At 40.4% G+C, this 18,812-nt stretch overlaps 1 long non-coding RNA gene across 1 annotated transcript in view; it reads right to left on the bottom strand.

Annotated features, from left to right (window-relative positions):
* Positions 1-18,812, bottom strand: part of LOC114674886 (uncharacterized) — a 298,888-nt gene that overhangs the window by 125,291 nt on the left and 154,785 nt on the right. The gene's annotated exons all lie outside the window — the stretch shown is intronic.

The following is an 18,812-nucleotide window of genomic DNA, read 5'->3' on the forward strand; positions in this document are numbered from 1 at the left end:
CAACTCAAGTTAAGATTAGTCAGAAATGAGCACAGATGGAAGGGGCTGCACTGAGTTCACCATCATAGGAGGCTTTAATGCACCTCCTAGATGACCTTTGGGCAGGCATGTTTTAAAGAGGAGATTCTGGCATCACAAGGAAAAGTTGAACCATAGCACTTTAGGACACTCTTATCCTGAGACTGCCTGGTTCTATAAAAGGGAAGGATAGAGGGAACAACAGTGGGAGAGGCCACATTGCACTGGCAGATCATAAGTAAGAATCAAAGTGCACAAGAGAGAAGCAAAGAGATGAGAGGCATAATGAAGGACAAGGATACTGGCTCTGAAGCTTCTGGAAGGTATCAGTAGAAAACTGATAGCATGAAAGCTACTACTAGAGTCTTGCTCATATTCTCAGAGACCTTCCATTTTATTCTCTCCCTTCCATGAACTCTCTAAATTATTGAGTCAGGATGTCCTTGCCTCCCTCTAGGCCTGTTGGCACCTGCCACAGCCATCATGGCCACTGGGTCTCTACCTCTCCAGTTCCATTGTCTGGGTAGCCTGAAGCATTAGTGGTTAGCAGTTGCCAGAAGAAAGGACATGGTTGACAAGACAAAAGATACACAAACTTTATTTCTCTCTTCTCTCAGTTTTCATCCCTGGCAGCTTTTACCTCCCCAGCTCACAGGTATAGGGAATCTGAAAGAATAGGCCCTAGTGTTTGAGATGAGTTTTATTCATATTGGGAGCCAGGAGCATGAAGCCAGGGTGCAAAGGTGGCTCATCTTACAAAAATAAACATATGTAATTTACCAAATTAATAGAATAAAAAGGAATAAACCACATGATCATCTCAACTGATATTTTTCTGATAAAAACACACAATAGGGGAGATAGAGCAAGATGGCAGAAGAGAAGGCACCACTGATGGTCACCCCCACAAGGACACCAAGTTGACAACCATCTACAAAGAAAAAAAAAACCTTTATAAGAACCAAAAATCAGGTGAACACTCATAGTACCTGCTTTAATTTCATATCACTAAAAGAGGCATGGAAGCAACAGAGAAAACAGTCCTGAATAGCTGATGCCACCCCTCCCCCACCCCCAGCAACTGTAGTGTGGTACAGAAAGCCTCTCTGGGCAATGGGGAAAGGAAAAGACAGCAATTGTGAGACATTAAGCTTAGTGCTGTCCTGTTAGAGCAGAAAAAAAAATCAAACTAGACCAAACTCAGCTGATGCCAGCCCATGGAGGGAGCATTTAAACCAACCTTAACCAGAGGTGAATTGCCAATCCCAGTGGTCAGAACTTGAGTGCCAGAAAAGCTCACCACAGAAGGCTACAGCACTCTGTGTCTCCAAGTAAACTTGAAAGGCAGTCTATGCCATAAGAATTACAACCCTTAAGCGAGACCCAGTGCTGAACTAGGCCCAGGAACAGTGTGCTGGGAGGCACATAACATACTGAGATACCTGCTGGGGCTGCCCATGGCATCACCCATCCCCTAGCCACAAGCTGCACAGTGCAAGGTTCCAAAAGAGACCCCTTCCTTCTGTTTGGGGAGAGGAGAGGGGAGAGTGGAGAGGACTTTGCCTTGCATGTTGAATACCAGCTCAGTCACAGAAGAATAGGGCACCAAACAGAGTGATGAGATCCATATTCCAGGACCTGGCTCTCAGATGACATTTCTGGACATACCCTGGGCCAGAAGGCAACCTACTGCCTTGAAGGAAAGGACCCGGTTCTGGCAGCATTTATCACCTGCTGAATAAAGAGCCCTTGGGCCCTGAAGAACCAGCAGCAATACCCATGTACTACATTGAGGGCCTTGGGTGAGACTCTGATACTTGCTGGCTTCAGGTACCAGCATGGCCACAGGCTGGCAGAGCATCAAGTGGGCTCTTGGGGTCTCTGATTGCAGTACTTGACGCTTGGATGGCATTTCTGGACCAGCCCGGGGCCAGAGGGAATCCCACTGCCCCAAAGGGTGAGTCCCAGCACAGGCAGCGTTTACCACAAGCTAAGTTAAGAGCCCTTTGCCATTAAGGGAACATTGGCTGGTAGTCTCACGGTACCTTTTGTGGCTTGTGGTGGTCATGGCTATGCGGCAAGGGTGCTCTGCTTTCGGAAAGGGGAGAGAAGAATGGGGGAGGACATTGTCTTTTGAGTTGCAGATCGACTGCAATACAATAGAATACCAGGTAGACTTCTAAGGTTTGTGGTCCTAATCCCTGACTCCCAGACAGTACTTCTGGACCCACCTGGGGCCTGGGGAACCTCACTACCCTGAAGAGAAGAATACAGGTCTGCGTGGCTTTGCCAACTGCTGATTGTGGAGCCTAGGGCCTTAAGCAAAAATAGGCAGTAGCCAGGGAAGAAGGACAGTGGGCATTGGGTGAGATCCAGTGCTGTACTGACTTCAAGTCTGACCCAGTGCAGTCATAGCGGTGGTGACCAGAGCAGGGCCAGTATCACTCCACCCCCAGATTTAGGTGGCTCAGATCATAAAGAGAGACTGTTTTGAGAAAATAAGGAAAGAGAACAAGAGTCTCTACCTGGTAATTCAAAGAATTCTCCTGGATCTTGCCCATGACCATCAGGTGGCACCTCTAAAAGTCTGCAAGAACCACAGCATTACTGGGCTTGTGGTGTCCTGTAAAGCAGATGAAGCTTAGATCACAAAACCCAAGCCAAATATCTGGAAAGCCTTCCCAAGAAGGACAGCTACAAGTCCAGACAGTAAGGACTACAATAATCACCTAACTCTTCAATGTCCAGATGCCAAAGAACATTTACTAGCATCAACACCATATTGGTAAACATGACCTCACAAAATGAACTAAATGAGCCACCAGAGACTAATCCTGAAGAAACAGAGGTATGTGACATTTCAGGCAGAGAATTTAAAATAGCTGTGTTGAGGAAACTCAAAGAAATTCAAGATAAAACAGAGAAGAAATTCAGAATTCTATCAGATAAATTTAACAAAGATATTGAAATAATTTTAAAATGTCATGCAGAAATTGTGGAGCTAAAAACACAACTGGCTTACAGAAGAATGTATCAGAGTTCTTAAATAACAGAATTGTTCAAGCAGAAAAAAACATTATAATTAGTGAGCTTGAAAACACATAGAGGAAACAAAAGAAAAAAATGAAAACAACAAAGCATACCCATGGAATCTAGAAAATATCTTCAAAAAGGTGAATCTAAGTGTTATTGGCCTTAAAGAGAAGCTAGGGAAAGAGATAGGGGTAGGAAATATTTCAGAAGGACAATAACAGAGAACTTCCAAAATATAGAAAAAATATAAATATCCATGTATAAGAAGGTTATAGAACACCAAACAAGTTTAACCCAAAGAAGACTACATCAAGGCACATAATAATCAAACTCTCAAAGGTCAGAGAATAAAAAAGGATCTCAAAAGAAGCAGAAGAAAAGAAACAAATAACATACAATGAAACTCCAATACATCTGACAGCAGGCTTTTAATCTGGCAAAAATATCCTTCAAACATGAAGAAGAAATAAAGGCTCACAGACAAACAAAAGTGAGGGGGTTTCATCAATACCAGACCTGTCTTAAAAGAAATGCTAAAGGGAGTACTTAATCAGAAAGAAAAGAACACTAATAAGCAATAAATAATCGCCTGGATGTACAAAAGTCACTGGTAACAGCAAGTACACAGAAAGACAACGCATATTAAAACATTGTAACTGTAGTGTGTTAACTACTCTTAAACTGAGTATTAAGTTGGTGCAAAGCAATTGTGTTTTTTGCCATTACTTTCTATTTCAAAAATGTCAATTACTTTTGCACGAACCTAATACAAAAACTAAATGATGAACCAATCAAAAACAATAAATTATTTCATGACATAGCCAGTCCATGTGTGACCACACACATAAAAAAGACAGTGACTACAAAAGATAAAAATAGAAACAACCAAAAATTAAAAAGCAAGAGGACAAAGGTAAGACATAGAGTTTTTAATAGTTTTCTTTCTGCTTGTTTGTTTCTTTATGCAAATAGTGTTGTTACCAGATTAAAATAATGAGATACAAAACGATATTTGCAAGTCTCATGGTTAACTCAAACGAAAAACACAGAACAGATACACATTAAAAAAAAAAAAAAAACTAAATAATTTCACCAAAGAACATCACCTTCACTAGAGGAAGACAGGAAGGATGGAAAGAAGATCACAAAACAACGAGGAAACAAATAACAAAATGGTAGGAATGTGTTCTTACTTATCAGAATAACACTGAATGTAAATGAACTATGCTCTCCAATTATTAGAGCTAAATAGAGAGATAGCCCCAATACAATAGTTGGAGACTTCAAAACCCCATTTTCAGTATTAGAAAGAACTTCTAGACAGAAAATTAATAAACAATTATCAGACTTAATCTGCACTGTGGAACAAATGGATATAATAGATATTTACAGAACATTTCATCCAATAACTGCAGAATACACATTTTTTCTGAGCATATGGATTATTCTCAAGGATAGATTGTATGTTAGGTAACAAAACAAGTCTTCAAACATTCAAAAACACTGAAATAATATCAAGAATATTCTCTGACCACAATTAACAAAACTAGAAATCAATAACAAGAGGAATTTTGGAAACCATAAAATACAGGCAATTAAACAATGTGCTCCTGAATGACCAGTGGGTCGATGAAAAAAGTTAAGAATAAAATGAAATATTTCTTGAAACAAATGATAATGGAAACAAAACATACCAAATCCTATAGCATACAGCAAAAGTAGTACTAAAAGGGAAGTTTATAACTACAATTGTCTACATAAAAAAGAGGAAAAACTTCAATTAAAGAACCTAGCAATGGAAGGGGGGCGGAGCAAGATGGCCGAATAGGAGCAGATCCAGTCTCCAACTCCCAGCGCGAGCGACACAGAAGACCGGTGATTTCTGCATTTTCAACTGAGGTACTGGGTTCATCTCACTGGGGAGTGCCGGACGATCGGTGCTGGTCAGCTGCTGCAGCCCGACCAGCGAGAGCTGAAGCAGGGCGAGGCATTGCCTCACCTGGGAAGCGCAAGGGGGAAGGGAGTCCCTTTTCCTAGCCAGGGGAACTGAGACACACAACACCTGGAAAATCGGGTAACTCCCACCCCAATACTGCGCTTTAAGCAAACAGGCACACCAGGAGATCATATCCCACACCTGGCCGGGAGGGTCCCACACCCACGGAGCCTCCCTCATTGCTAGCGCAGCAGTCTGTGATCTACCGGCAAGGCAGCAGCGAGGCTGGGGGAGGGGCGGCCGACATTGCTGAGGCATAACTAGGTAAACAAAGCTGCTGAGAAGCTCGAACTGGGTGGAGCTCACAGCAGCTCAAGGAAACCTGCCTGTCTCTGTAGACTCCACCTCTGGGGACAGGGCACAGTAAACTAAACAAACGCAGCAGACACCTCTGCAGATGCAAACGACTCTGTCTGACAGCTTTGAAGAGAGCAGTGGATCTCTCAACACGGAGGTTGAGATCTGAGAAGGGACAGACTCCCTGCTCAAGTGGGTCCCTGACCCCTGAGTAGCCTAACTGGGAGACATCCCCCACTAGGGGCAGTCTGACACCCCACGCCTCACAGGGAGGAGTACACCCCTGAGAGGAAGCTTCCAAAGCAAGAATCAGACAGGTACACTCGCTGTTCAGAAATATTCTATCTTCTGCAGCCTCTGCTGCTGATACCCAGGCAAACAGGGTCTGGAGTGGACCTCAAGCAATCTCCAACAGACCTACAGCTGAGGGTCCTGACTGTTAGAAGGAAAACTATCAAACAGGAAGGACACCTACACCAAAACCCCATCAGTACATCACCATCATCAAAGACCAGAGGCAGATAAAACCACAAAGATGGGGAAAAAGCAGGGCAGAAAAGCTGGAAATTCAAAAAATAAGAGCAAATCTCCCCCGGCAAAGGAGCGCAGCTCATCGCCAGCAACGGATCAAAGCTTGACGGAGAATGACTTTGACGAGATGAGAGAAGAAGGCTTCAGTCCATCAAATTTCTCAGAGCTAAAGGAGGAATTACGTACCCAGCGCAAAGAAACTAAAAATCTTGAAAAAAAAGTGGAAGAATTGATGGCTAGAGTAATTAATGCAGAGAAGGTCCTAGGAAGAAACTGCATCAACTAACGAGCAAAATAACCAGTTAATAGCATAATGGCAGGATCAAGTTCACACATAACAATCTTAACCTTAAATGTAAATGGACTAAATGCTCCAATTAAAAGACACAGACTGGCAAACTGGATACATAGTCAAGACCCATCAGTCTGCTGTATTCAGGAGACCCATCTCACACGCAGAGACACACATAGGCTCAAAATAAAGGGATGGAGGAAGATTTACCAAGCAAATGGAGAACAAAAAGAAGCAGGGGTTGCGATACTAGTCTCTGATAAAACAGACTTTAAACCATCAAAGATCAAAAGAGACAAAGAAGGCCATTACATAATGGTAAAGGGATCAATTCAACAGGAAGAGCTAACTATCCTAAATATATATGCACCCAATACAGGAGCACCCAGATTCATAAAGCAAGTCCTTAGAGACTTACAAAGAGACTTAGACTCCCATACAATAATAATGGGAGACTTCAACACTCCACTGTCAACATTAGACAGATCAACGAGACAGAAAGTTAACAAGGATATCCAGGAATTGAACTCAGCTCTGCAGCAAGCAGACCTAATAGACATCTATAGAACTCTCCACCCCAAATCAACAGAATATACATTCTTCTCAGCACCACATCATACTTACTCCAAAATTGACCACGTAATTGGAAGTAAAGCACTCCTCAGCAAATGTACAAGAACAGAAATTATAACAAACTGTCTCTCAGACCACAGTGCAATCAAACTAGAACTCAGGACTAAGAAACTCAATCAAAACCACTCAACTACATGGAAACTGAACAACCTGCTCCTGAATGACTACTGGGTACATAACGAAATGAAGGCAGAAATCAAGATGTTCTTTGAAACCAATGAGAACAAAGATACAACATACCAGAATCTCTGGGACACATTTAAAGCAGTGTGTAGAGGGAAATTTAGAGCACTAAATGCCCACAAGAGAAAGCAGGAAAGATCTAAAATTGACACTCTAACATTGTAATTAAAAGAACTAGAGAAGCAAGAGCAAACACATTCGAAAGCTAGCAGAAGGCAAGAAATAACTAAGATCAGAGCAGAACTGAAGGAGATAGAGACACAAAAAACCCTCCAAAAAATCCATGAATCCAGGAGTTGGTTTTTTGAAAAGATCAACAAAATTGACAGACCACTAGCCAGACTAATAAAAAAGAAAAGAGAGAAGAATCAAATCGACGCAATTAAAAATGATAAAGGGGATATCACCACCGACCCCACAGAAATACAAACTACCATCAGAGAATATTATGAACACCTCTACGCAAATAAACTGGAAAATCTAGAAGAAATGGATAATTTCCTGGACACTTACACTCTCCCAAGACTAAACCAGGAAGAAGTTGAATCCCTGAATAGACCAATAGCAGGCTCTGAAATTGAGGCAACAATTAATAGTCTACCAACCAAAAAAACTCCAGGACCAGATGGATTCACAGCTGAATTCTACCAGAGGTACAAGGAGGAGTTGGTACCATTCCTTCTGAAACTATTCCAATCAATAGAAAAAGAGGGAATCCTCCCTAACTCATTTGATGAGGCCAACATCATCCTGATACCAAAGCCTGGCAGAGACACAACAAAAAAAGAGAATTTTAGACCAATATCCCTGATGAACATCGATGCAAAAATCCTGCATAAAATACTGGCAAACCGGATTCAGCAACACATCAAAAAGCTTATCCACCATGATCAAGTGGGCTTCATCCCTGGGATGCAAGGCTGTTTCAACATTCGCAAATCAATAAACATAATCCAGCATATAAACAGAACCAAAGACAAGAACCACATGATTATCTCAATTGATGCAGAAAAGGCTTTTGACAAAATTCAACAGCCCTTCATGCTAAAAACGCTCAATAAATTCGGTATTGATGGAACGTACCTCAAAATAATAAGAGCTATCTATGACAAACCCACAGCCAATATCATACTGAATGGGCAAAAACTGGAAAAATTCCCTTTGAAAACTGGCACAAGACAGGGATGCCCTCTCTCACCACTCCTATTCAACATAGTGTTGGAAATTCTGGCTAGGGCAATCAGGCAAGAGAAAGAAATCAAGGGTATTCAGTTAGGAAAAGAAGAAGTCAAATTGTCCCTGTTTGCAGATGACATGATTGTATATTTAGAAAACCCCATTGTTTCAGCCCAAAATCTCCTTAAGCTGATAAGCAACTTCAGCAAAGTCTCAGGATACAAAATTAATGTGCAAAAATCACAAGCATTCTTATACACCAGTAACAGACAAACACAGAGCCAAATCAGGAATGAACTTCCATTCACAATTGCTTCAAAGAGAATCAAATACCTAGGAATCCAACTTACAAGGGATGTAAAGGACCTCTTCAAGGAGAACTACAAACCACTGCTCAGTGAAATAAAAGAGGACACAAACAAATGGAAGAACATACCATGCTCATGGATAGGAAGAATCAATATCGTGAAAATGGCCATACTGCCCAAGGTAATTTATAGATTCAATGCCATCCCCATCAAGCTACCAATGACTTTCTTCACAGAACTGGAAAAAACTGCTTTAAAGTTCATATGGAACCAAAAAAGAGCCCGCATCTCCAAGACAATCCTAAGTCAAAAGAACAAAGCTGGAGGCATCACGCTACCTGACTTCAAACTATACTACAAGGCTACAGTAACCAAAACAGCATGGTACTGGTACCAAAACAGAGATATAGACCAATGGAACAGAGCAGAGTCCTCAGAAATAATACCACACATCTACAGCCATCTGATCTTTGACAAACCTGAGAGAAAGGAGAAATGGGGAAAGGATTCCCTATTTAATAAATGGTGCTGGGAAAATTGGCTAGCCATAAGTAGAAAGCTGAAACTGGATCCTTTCCTTACTCCTTATACGAAAATTAATTCAAGATGGATTAGAGACTTAAATGTTAGACCTAATACCATAAAAATCCTAGAGGAAAACCTAGGTAGTACCATTCAGGACATAGGCATGGGCAAAGACTTCATGTCTAAAACACCAAAAGCAACGGCAGCAAAAGCCAAAATTGACAAATGGGATCTCATTAAACTAAAGAGCTTCTGCACAGCAAAAGACACTACCATCAGAGTGAACAGGCAACCTACAGAATGGGAGAACATTTTTGCAATCTACTCATCTGACAAAGGGCTCATATCCAGAACCTACAAAGAACTCAAACAAATTTACAAGAAAGAAACAAACAACCCCATCAAAAAGTGGGCAAAGGATATGAACAGACATTTCTCAAAAGAAGACATTCATACAGCCAACAGACACATGAAAAAATGCTCATCATCACTGGCCATCAGAGAAATGCAAATCAAAACCACAATGAGATACCATCTCACACCAGTTAGAATGGCAATCATTAAAAAGTCAGGAAACAACAGGTGCTGGAGAGGATGTGGAGAAGTAGGAACACTTTTACACTGTTGGTGGGATTGTAAACTAGTTCAACCATTATGGAAAACAGTATGGCGATTCCTCAAGGATCTAGAACTAGATGTACCATATGACCCGGCCATCCCATTACTGGGTATATACCCAAAGGATTATAAATTATGCTGCTATAAAGACACATGCACACGTATGTTGATTGCGGCACTATTCACAATAGCAAAGACTTGGAATCAACCCAAATGTCCATCAGTGACAGATTGGATTAAGAAAATGTGGCACATATACACCATGGAATACTATGCAGCCATAAAAAAGGATGAGTTTGAGTCCTTTGTAGGGACTTGAATGCAGCTGGAATCCATCATTCTTAGCAAACTATCACAAGAACAGAAAACCAAACACCGCATGTTCTCACTCATAGGTGGGAACTGAACAATGAGATCACTCGGACTCAGGAAGGGGAACATCACACACCGGGGCCTATCATGGGGAGGGTGGAGGGGGGAGGGATTGCATTGGGAGTTATACCTGATGTAAATGACGAGTTGATGGGTGCAGCACAGCAACATGGCACAAGTATACACATGTAACCAACCTGCACGTTATGCACATGTACCCTACAACTTAAAGTATAATAATAATAAATAAATTTTAAAAAAATTGAAGACATTTTTGTCTTTTCACTTTAATTAATTTCCCTTGATTAAAGATTTTAAGGGCATTATCAAGAAAGTGAAAAGACAAAAAAGAATGAAATGTCTTTTGCAGCAACTTGGATGGAGGTGGAGGCCACCATTCTAAGTGAAGTAACTCATGAGTGAAAAACCAAATACCATACATTCTCACTTATAAGTGGGAGCTAAGTGATAATTATGCAAAGACGTATAGAGTGGTAAAATGGACAGTGGAAACTCACAAGTGAGGCGGAGGGAAGGGGAGGTGACAGATAAAAACTACCTATTGGGTACAATGTACATTACTTGAGTGACGGGTACACTAAAATCTCAAGATTCACAACTATACAACTCATCCATGTAACTAAAAACCACTTTTACCCTCAAAAGCTATTGAAATATATATCTGAAGCATCAGGTAGAACACAAGGCCATTTTGGTAATAGAATAAAAAGGGATCAGTCCTTAGGAAATGGAGATGGTGGAGTATGGTACAAATCCACTCCTGCCAGTGGATTTCGGTTCAAGATTTTGGTACCCTAGAAACAGGGAAGTTCCAGGCCTTCAGAGACCGCATGCAGAATGCATAGCACTCCAAAATACACAGAGCTACAAGGTAGCTATTTTGGAGATCTGGCCTTCTCGCCTAAGGATTATGTTGTGATGAAGGAATCCAACCCAAAAACAGCAGCAAAAGCTATGTTCAGGCCCCCAGGGGTCCTGGATCCAGGACCAATGATGAACACTATCTAGTACGTTCTAGGAGGAATATAAAGTATCTACTAAAGGCTTTAGGTTGAGGAGGATGACATGTTCATTGAACAAATACCTTCCAAGGGCCTACTCGGGCCCTATGTTAGGTGCTGTGAGAACAGAGATAACAAGACACCTTCCATATTATGACAAAGCTCATTTCACATTCATCATCCAATTTTATTTGATGTACATGTACACAATTGTTTTGTACTCTTATTGGTTCATAAATATAAATATTGCCTTCATGAGTTTTTTAAATCCTTTAGGGAATGCACTGGGCCTTGAATTTTACTTCTTTGTGATGTCTAACACAATGATGGTCATATTAGGCCAGTCATCTAATAATTATCTGTTGATTTGTGGACTTTTGAAACTTCTAAATAATCCAGATCTGTTGCACTTACTCACTTTTGAGAAACTCTAAACAAAACAAGTGTTTGTTGAGCATCTGTTATGTATAAACCATTATGTAATGTGCTAGAGAAGCTACAAAAATGCAAAAGACATGGAAGTGCCTGCCCTTAGGGAGTTCACAATCTAGTTGGAAATACAGGCTTGAAATGTAAGTGACAGTAAAAGGCTTAAGTGACAACTGCATAGAACGATAAAAGAGAAATCAAAAAAGTAATGCCAGTTAAAGTGCCAAATAATTCCGACAAGAGAGATCCCTTCTGTTTGGAACAATCAAGAAAGGTTTTTTTTGTTTTGTTTTGTTTTGTTTGTTTTGTTTCGTTTTGTTTCGTTTTGTTTTTTTGAGTCAGAGTCTCACTCTGTCACCCAGGCTGGAGTGCAGTGGCGTGATCTCAGCTCACTGCAAGCTCTGCCTCACGGGTTCACGGCATTCTCCTGCCTCAGCCTCCTGAGTAGTTGGGACTACAGGTGCCCGCCACTACACCCAGCTAATTTTGTTTTGTATTTTTTAGTAGAGACGGGGTTTCACAGTGTTAGTCAGGATGGCCTCGATCTCCTGACCTCGTGATCCACCTGCCTCGGCCTCCCAAAGTGCTGGGATTACAAGCGTGAGCCACCGCACCTGGCCGATCAAGAAAGGTTTTTACAGAGTCAGTGGGATTTGAGCTAAAATATAATTAGGACTTGAAGAGGGTAAGAAAGAGTGTATTCCAAGTGAGAAACAGGCTGGGAATGGTGGTGGGAAACACAGAATACATATGGATAAAAGTCATTATCTAAGTCTCACAAACATCAGATCTGACTCATCTCTTTTCAATATGCCTTTATATAATATTCTCCTGCTCCTATTCTTCATACAAATGTCTCTAAACAAATAGATTTGCAATAATACTATATGTTGGAATTCCCAAATTAAAGTTTTCTTTTAGCCTAGGAAACATAACAAGACCTTATCTTAAGAAATACAAATTAAAAGTTAGGTGCTTATGGTGGTACATGCCTATAATCCTAGCTACTTGGGAGGCTAAGCCAGGAGGATCACTTAAGCCCAGGAATTGGGGGCTGCAGTGAGCTAGCATCACACCAATGCACTCCAGCCTGGGTAACAGAGCAAGACTCTGTCTCATGATAGATAAATAAATAAATAAATAAATAAATAAATAAATAAGTTCTTTTTTAAGATACTTGTGAACTTTTGAAACAACTATGTTATAAGCATTCATGGTTATTACATAAAAAAAAGAAAGAAAATCCAGTCTTTAAGGAAGGAGTTGAGATTTTAAAACATGGCTACAGGTGACTAGTAATGGCTCTTCCAAGAGGTACAGTAGCTACAAAAGGAAATGGGACTTATCATGACATACAAATTTTAAGGAAAGACAAAAATGGAGACCCTGGTGTATGTCAGAGTATATTCTATACATTCTGAAAACTATTCCAAGAGTTTCTAAATAAAAGAAAAAAGAGTTTATAAATACAGAATATCAGCCTAGGATAGAAAAAAATAAAGGAAATAACCTACAGAATGAGAGAAAATATTTGCAAATCATATATCTGATAGGAGTTTAATGTTCAGAAATTTAAAAGAACTTCTACAACTCCAAGAGAGAAAGACAACTCAATTTTAAAATAGGCAAATGACTTGAATACACATTTCTGCAATGTAGATATACAAATGGCCAATAAATATATGAAAAGATGCCCAATATCATTGGTCTTTACAGAAATGCAAATCAAAACAAAAATGAAATACCACTTTACTCTTACTAGAATGGCTAGGATATCTAGAAGAGGCAAATTAATAGACTCAGAAATCAGATTAGAGGTTACTGACATTAAAATACATAAATAAATCAGAAGATAACCAGTGTTGATGAGATTGAAGAGAAATTAGAACTCTCATGTATTGATGGTGAGAATGCAAAATAATGCCATTGTTGTGGAAAAGAGTTTAGAGATTCTCAAAAAGATAAATATGGAATTACCATAAGAACCGACAATTCCACTTCTAAGTATATACCCAAAATAATTGGAAACAGGGACTCAAACAGGTACTTTTATGCCAATGCTCATTGCAGCATTAATCACTACAGCCAAAAAGTAGAAAAAATCCAAATGTCCACCAACAGCTGAATGGATAAACAAAATGTGGTATATATATAACAATGTAATGTTATTCAGCCATAAAAAGGAATGAATTTCTGACACATGCAACAGCACTGTAAACCTTGAAAACAATATGCTAAGTGAGATAAGCCAGACAGAAAAGAACAAATATTGTATGATTATACTTATATGAAATATCTACAATATGCAAATTAAAGTCAGAAATTAGATTAGATATTATTGAGACTTGAAGAGGCAGTTTTTCCCCAATAGTGCTAAGGAGGCAGGGAGGTCTGAGCTGGGGTCGTCAGCATAAAAGATCAAAAGTAGATAAATCCATGAAGATGAGGAAAAACCAGTGCAAAACTGTGGAAAATTTCAAAAACCAGAATGTCTCTTCTCCTTCAAATGATCACAACTCCTCTCTAGCAAGGGCACAAAACTGGATGAAGAATGAGATTGAAGAATTGACAGAAGCAGGTTTCAGAAGGTGGCGAATAACAACATCCTCTGAGCTACAAAAGCATGTTGTAACCCAATGCAAGGAAGCTAAGGACCCTGATAAAGGTTACAGGAACTGTTAACTAGAATAACCAGTTTAGAGAAGAACATAAATGACTTGATGGATCTGAAAAAGATTGCACAAGAACTTCATAAAACATACACCAGTACCAATAGCCAAATCAATCAAGCAGAAGGAAAGATAGCAGAGATTGAATATCAACTTACTGAAATAAGGTGTGAAGACAAGATTAGAGAAAAAATAATAAAAAGGAACAAACAAAGCCTCAAGAAATATAGTACCATGTGAAAAGAACAAACCTAATATTGATTGGTGAACCTGAAAGTTATGGGGAGATTAAAACCAAGTTGGAAACCACACTTCAGGATATTATCCAAGATAACTACCCCAACCTAGCAAGACAGGCCAACATTCAAATTCAGGAAATACAGAGAACACCACTAAGATACTCCTAAAGAAGAGCAACCCCAAGATACATAATCATCAGATTCCCCAAGGTTGAAATAAAGAAAAAAATGTTAAGGGCAGCCAGAGAAAAAGGCCAAGTGTCACAAAAAAATAAGCCCATCAAACTAACAGCAGATCTCTCTGCAGGAAACCTTGAAGCCAAAATAGAGTGGCTTGCAGAAAAGAATTTTCAACTCAGAATTTTATATCCAGCCAAACTAAACGTCATCAGCAAAGGAGAAATAAAATTCTTTCCAGACAAGCAATGCTGAGAGATTTTGTCACTGCCAGGACTACCTTACAAGAGCTCCTAAATAAAGCGTGAATATGGGAAGGAAAAACTGGTCCCAACCACTGCAAAAACACGCAAAAATATAAAGACCACAGACACTATGAAGAAATTGCATCAACCAATGTGCAAAATAACCAGCTAGCATTATAATGACAGGATTAAATTCACACACAACAATATTAACCTTAAAAGTAAATGAACTAAATGGCTTAATTAAAAGACACATACTGGCAAATTGGAAAAACAGTCAAGACCCGTTGGTGTGCTGTATTGAGGAGACACAGTTCACACACAGAGACACATATAGGCTGAAAATAAAGGGATGGATGAATATTTATCAAGAAAATGGAAAGCAAGAAAAAGCAGGGTTTACAATCCTAGTCTTTGATAAAACAGACTTTAAACCAACAAAGATCAAAAGAGACAAAGCAAGGCATTGCATAATGGTAAAGGGATCAATGCAAAAAGAGAAACTATCCTAAATTTATATGCACTCAATACAGGAGAACCAAGATTCATAAAGCAAGTTCTCAGAGACCTACAGAGAGGATTAGACTCCCATACAATAATAGTGGGAGACTATAACACCCCACTGTCAATATTAGACAGATCAAAGAGACAGAAAATTAACAAGGATATTCAAGACTTCAACCCAGCTCTAGACCAAGTGAACCTAATTGACATCTACAGAATTCTCCACCCAAAATCAACAGAATATACATTTTTCTCAGCACCACATGGCACGTATTCTAAAATTGACCACATAATTGGAAGTAAAACACGCCTCAGCAAATGCAAAAGAACAGAAATTATAACAAACAGCCTCTCGGACCACATTGCAATCAAATTAGAACTTAGGGTTAAGAAACTCATTCAAAACTGCACAACTACAGGGGGGTGCGCCCAAGATGGCTGAATAGGAACAGCTCCAGTTTCCAGCTTCTAGCATGAGCAACACAGAAGATGGGTGATTTCCGCATTTTCAACTGAGGTACCGGGTACATCACACTGGGGCATGTCGGACCATTGGCGCTGGTCTGTGGTTGCAGCCCGACCAGTGAGAGCTGAAGCAGGGCAAGGCATTGCCTCCCCTGGGAAGGGCAAAGGGGAAGGGAATTCCTTTTCCTAGCCAAAGGAAACTGAGACACACAACACCTGGAAAATCGGGTAACTCCCACCCTAATACTGCACTTTACCAAGGGTCTTAGCAAATGGCACACCAGGAGATTATATCCCACACCTGGCCCAGAGGGTCCCACGCCCACAGAACCTCCCTCATTGCTAGCACAGCAGAGATCTAACTGCAAGGAGGCAGCCAGACTGGGGGAGGGGCACCCACCATTGCTGAGGCTTAAGTAGGTAAAAAAAGCTGCCAGGAAGCACGAATTGGGTGGAGCCTACCACAGCTCAAGGATGCCGGCCTGCCTCTGTAGACTCCTCCTCTGGGGACAGGCATAGCTTAAAAAAAGCAGCAGAAACCTCGGCAGAGGTAAATGCCCCTGTCTGACAGCTTTGAAGAGAGCAGTGGATCTCCCAGCACAGAGCTTCAGATCTGAGAACGGACAGACAGCCTGTTCAAGTGGGTCGCTGATCCCTGAGTAGTCAAACTGGGAGATATCCCCTACTAGGTGCAGACTGACACATCACACCTCACACGGCAGGGTACACCCCTGAGACAAAGCTTCCAGAGCAAGAATCAGACACCAACACTCACTGTTCAGCAATATTCTATCTTCTGCAGCCTCCACTGCTGATACCCAGGAAAACAGCGTCTGGAGTGGACATCAAGCAAACTCCAACAGACCTGCAGCTGAGGGTCCTGACTGTTAGAAGGAAAACTAACAAACAGAAAGGACACCCACACCAAAACCCCATCAATACGTCACCATCATCAAAGACCAAAGGCAGACAAAACCACAAAGATGGGGAAAAAGTAGTGCAGAAAAGCGGGAAATTCAAAAGTCAGAGCACATCTCCCCCTCCAAAGGAAAGCAGCTCAATGCCAGCAATGGAACAAAGCTGGATGGAGAATGACTTTGACGAGTTTAGAGAAGAAGGCTTCAGTTGATCAAACTTCTCAGAGCTAAAGGAGGAACTACGTAACCAGCACAAAGAAACTAAAAACCTTGAAAAAAGAATGGATGAATGGATAACTAGAATAATCAATGCAGAGAAGACCTTAAAAGAACTGATGGAGATGAAAACCATAACATGAGAACTATGTGACAAACACACAAGCTTCAGTAGCTGACTCGATCAACTGGAAGAAAGAGTATCAGCGATTGAAGATCAAATGAATGAAATGAAGTGAGAAGAGAAGTGTAGAGAAAAAAGAGTAAAAAAAAAAGAACAAAGCCTCCAAGAAATATGGCATTATGTGAAAAGACCAAATCTACGTCTGATTGGTGTGTCTGAAAGTGAAGGGGAAAATGCAGCCAAGTTGGAAAACACTCTGCAGGATATCATCCAGGAGAACTTCCCCAAACTAGTAAGGCAGTCCAACATTCAAATTCAGGAAATACAGAGAATGCCACAAAGATACTCCTCGAGAAGAACAACTCCAAGACACATAATTGTCAGATTCACCAAAGTTGAAATGAAGGAAAAAATGTTAAGGGCAGCCAGAGGGAAAGGTCAGGTTACCCACAAAGGGAAACCCATCAGACTAACAGCAGATCTCTCAGCAGAAACTCTCCAAGCCAGAAGAGAGTGGGGGCCAACATTCAACATTCTTAAAGAAAAGAATTTTCAACCCAGATTTTCATATCCAGCCAAACTAAGTGTCATAAGTGAAGGAGAAATAAAATCCTTTATAGACAAGCAAATGCTTAGAGATGTTGTCACCACCAGGCCTGCCTTACAAGAGATCCTGAAGGAAGCACTAAACATGGAAAGGAACAACAGGTACCAGCAATTGCAAAAATATGTCGAAATCTAAAGTCCATCACAGCTAGGAAGAAACTGCATCAACTAGTGAGCAAAATAAACAGGTAATATCATAATGACAGGATCAAGTTCACACATGACAACATTAACCTCAAATGTAAATGGACTAAATGGTCAAATTAAAAGACACAGACTGGCAAATTGGATAAAGAGTCAAGACCCGTCAGTTTGCTGTATTCAGGAGACCCATCTCACATGCAGAGACACACATAGGCTCAAATTAAAGGGATGGAAGAAGATCTACCAAGCAAATGGAAAACAAAAAAAGCAGGGGTTGCAATCCTAGTCTCTGATAAAACAGACTTTAAACCATCAAAGATCAAAAGAGACAAAGAAGGCCATTACATAATGGTAAAGGGATCAATTCATCAGGAAGAGCTAACTATCCTAAATATATATGCACCCAATACAGGAGCACCCAGATTCATAAAGCAAGTCCTTAGAGACTTACAAAGAGACTTAAACTCCCATACAATAATAATGGGAGACTTTAACACCCCACTGTCAACATGAGACAGATCAACGAGACAGAAAGTTAACAAGGATATCCAGGAATTGAACTCAACTCTGCAAGAGAAAGAAATAAAGGGTATTCAGTTAGGAAAAGAAGAAGTCAAATTGTCCCTGTTTGCAGATGACATGATTGTATATTTAGAAAACCCCATTGTCTCAGCCCAAAATCTCCTTAAGCTGATAAGCAACTTCAGCAAAGTCTCAGGATACAAAATCAATGTGCAAAAATCACAAGCATTCTTATACACCAGTAACAGACAAACAGAGAGCCAAATCATGAATGAACTCCCATTCACAATAGCTTCAAAGAGAATAAAACACCTAGGAATCCAACTTACAAGGGATGTAAAGGACCTCTTCAAGGAGAACTACAAACCACTGCTCAGTGAAATAAAAGAGGACATAAACAAATGGAAGAACATACCATGCTCATGGATAGGAAGAATCAATATCGTGAAAATGGCCATACTGCCCAAGGTAATTCATAGATTCAATGCCATCCCCATCAAGCTACCAATGACTTTCTTCACAGAATTGGAAAAAACTGCTTTAAAGTTCAT

Source organism: Macaca mulatta, chromosome X (genome assembly GCF_049350105.2).
Source record: "Macaca mulatta isolate MMU2019108-1 chromosome X, T2T-MMU8v2.0, whole genome shotgun sequence".
Classification (NCBI taxonomy): Eukaryota; Metazoa; Chordata; class Mammalia; order Primates; family Cercopithecidae; genus Macaca; species Macaca mulatta.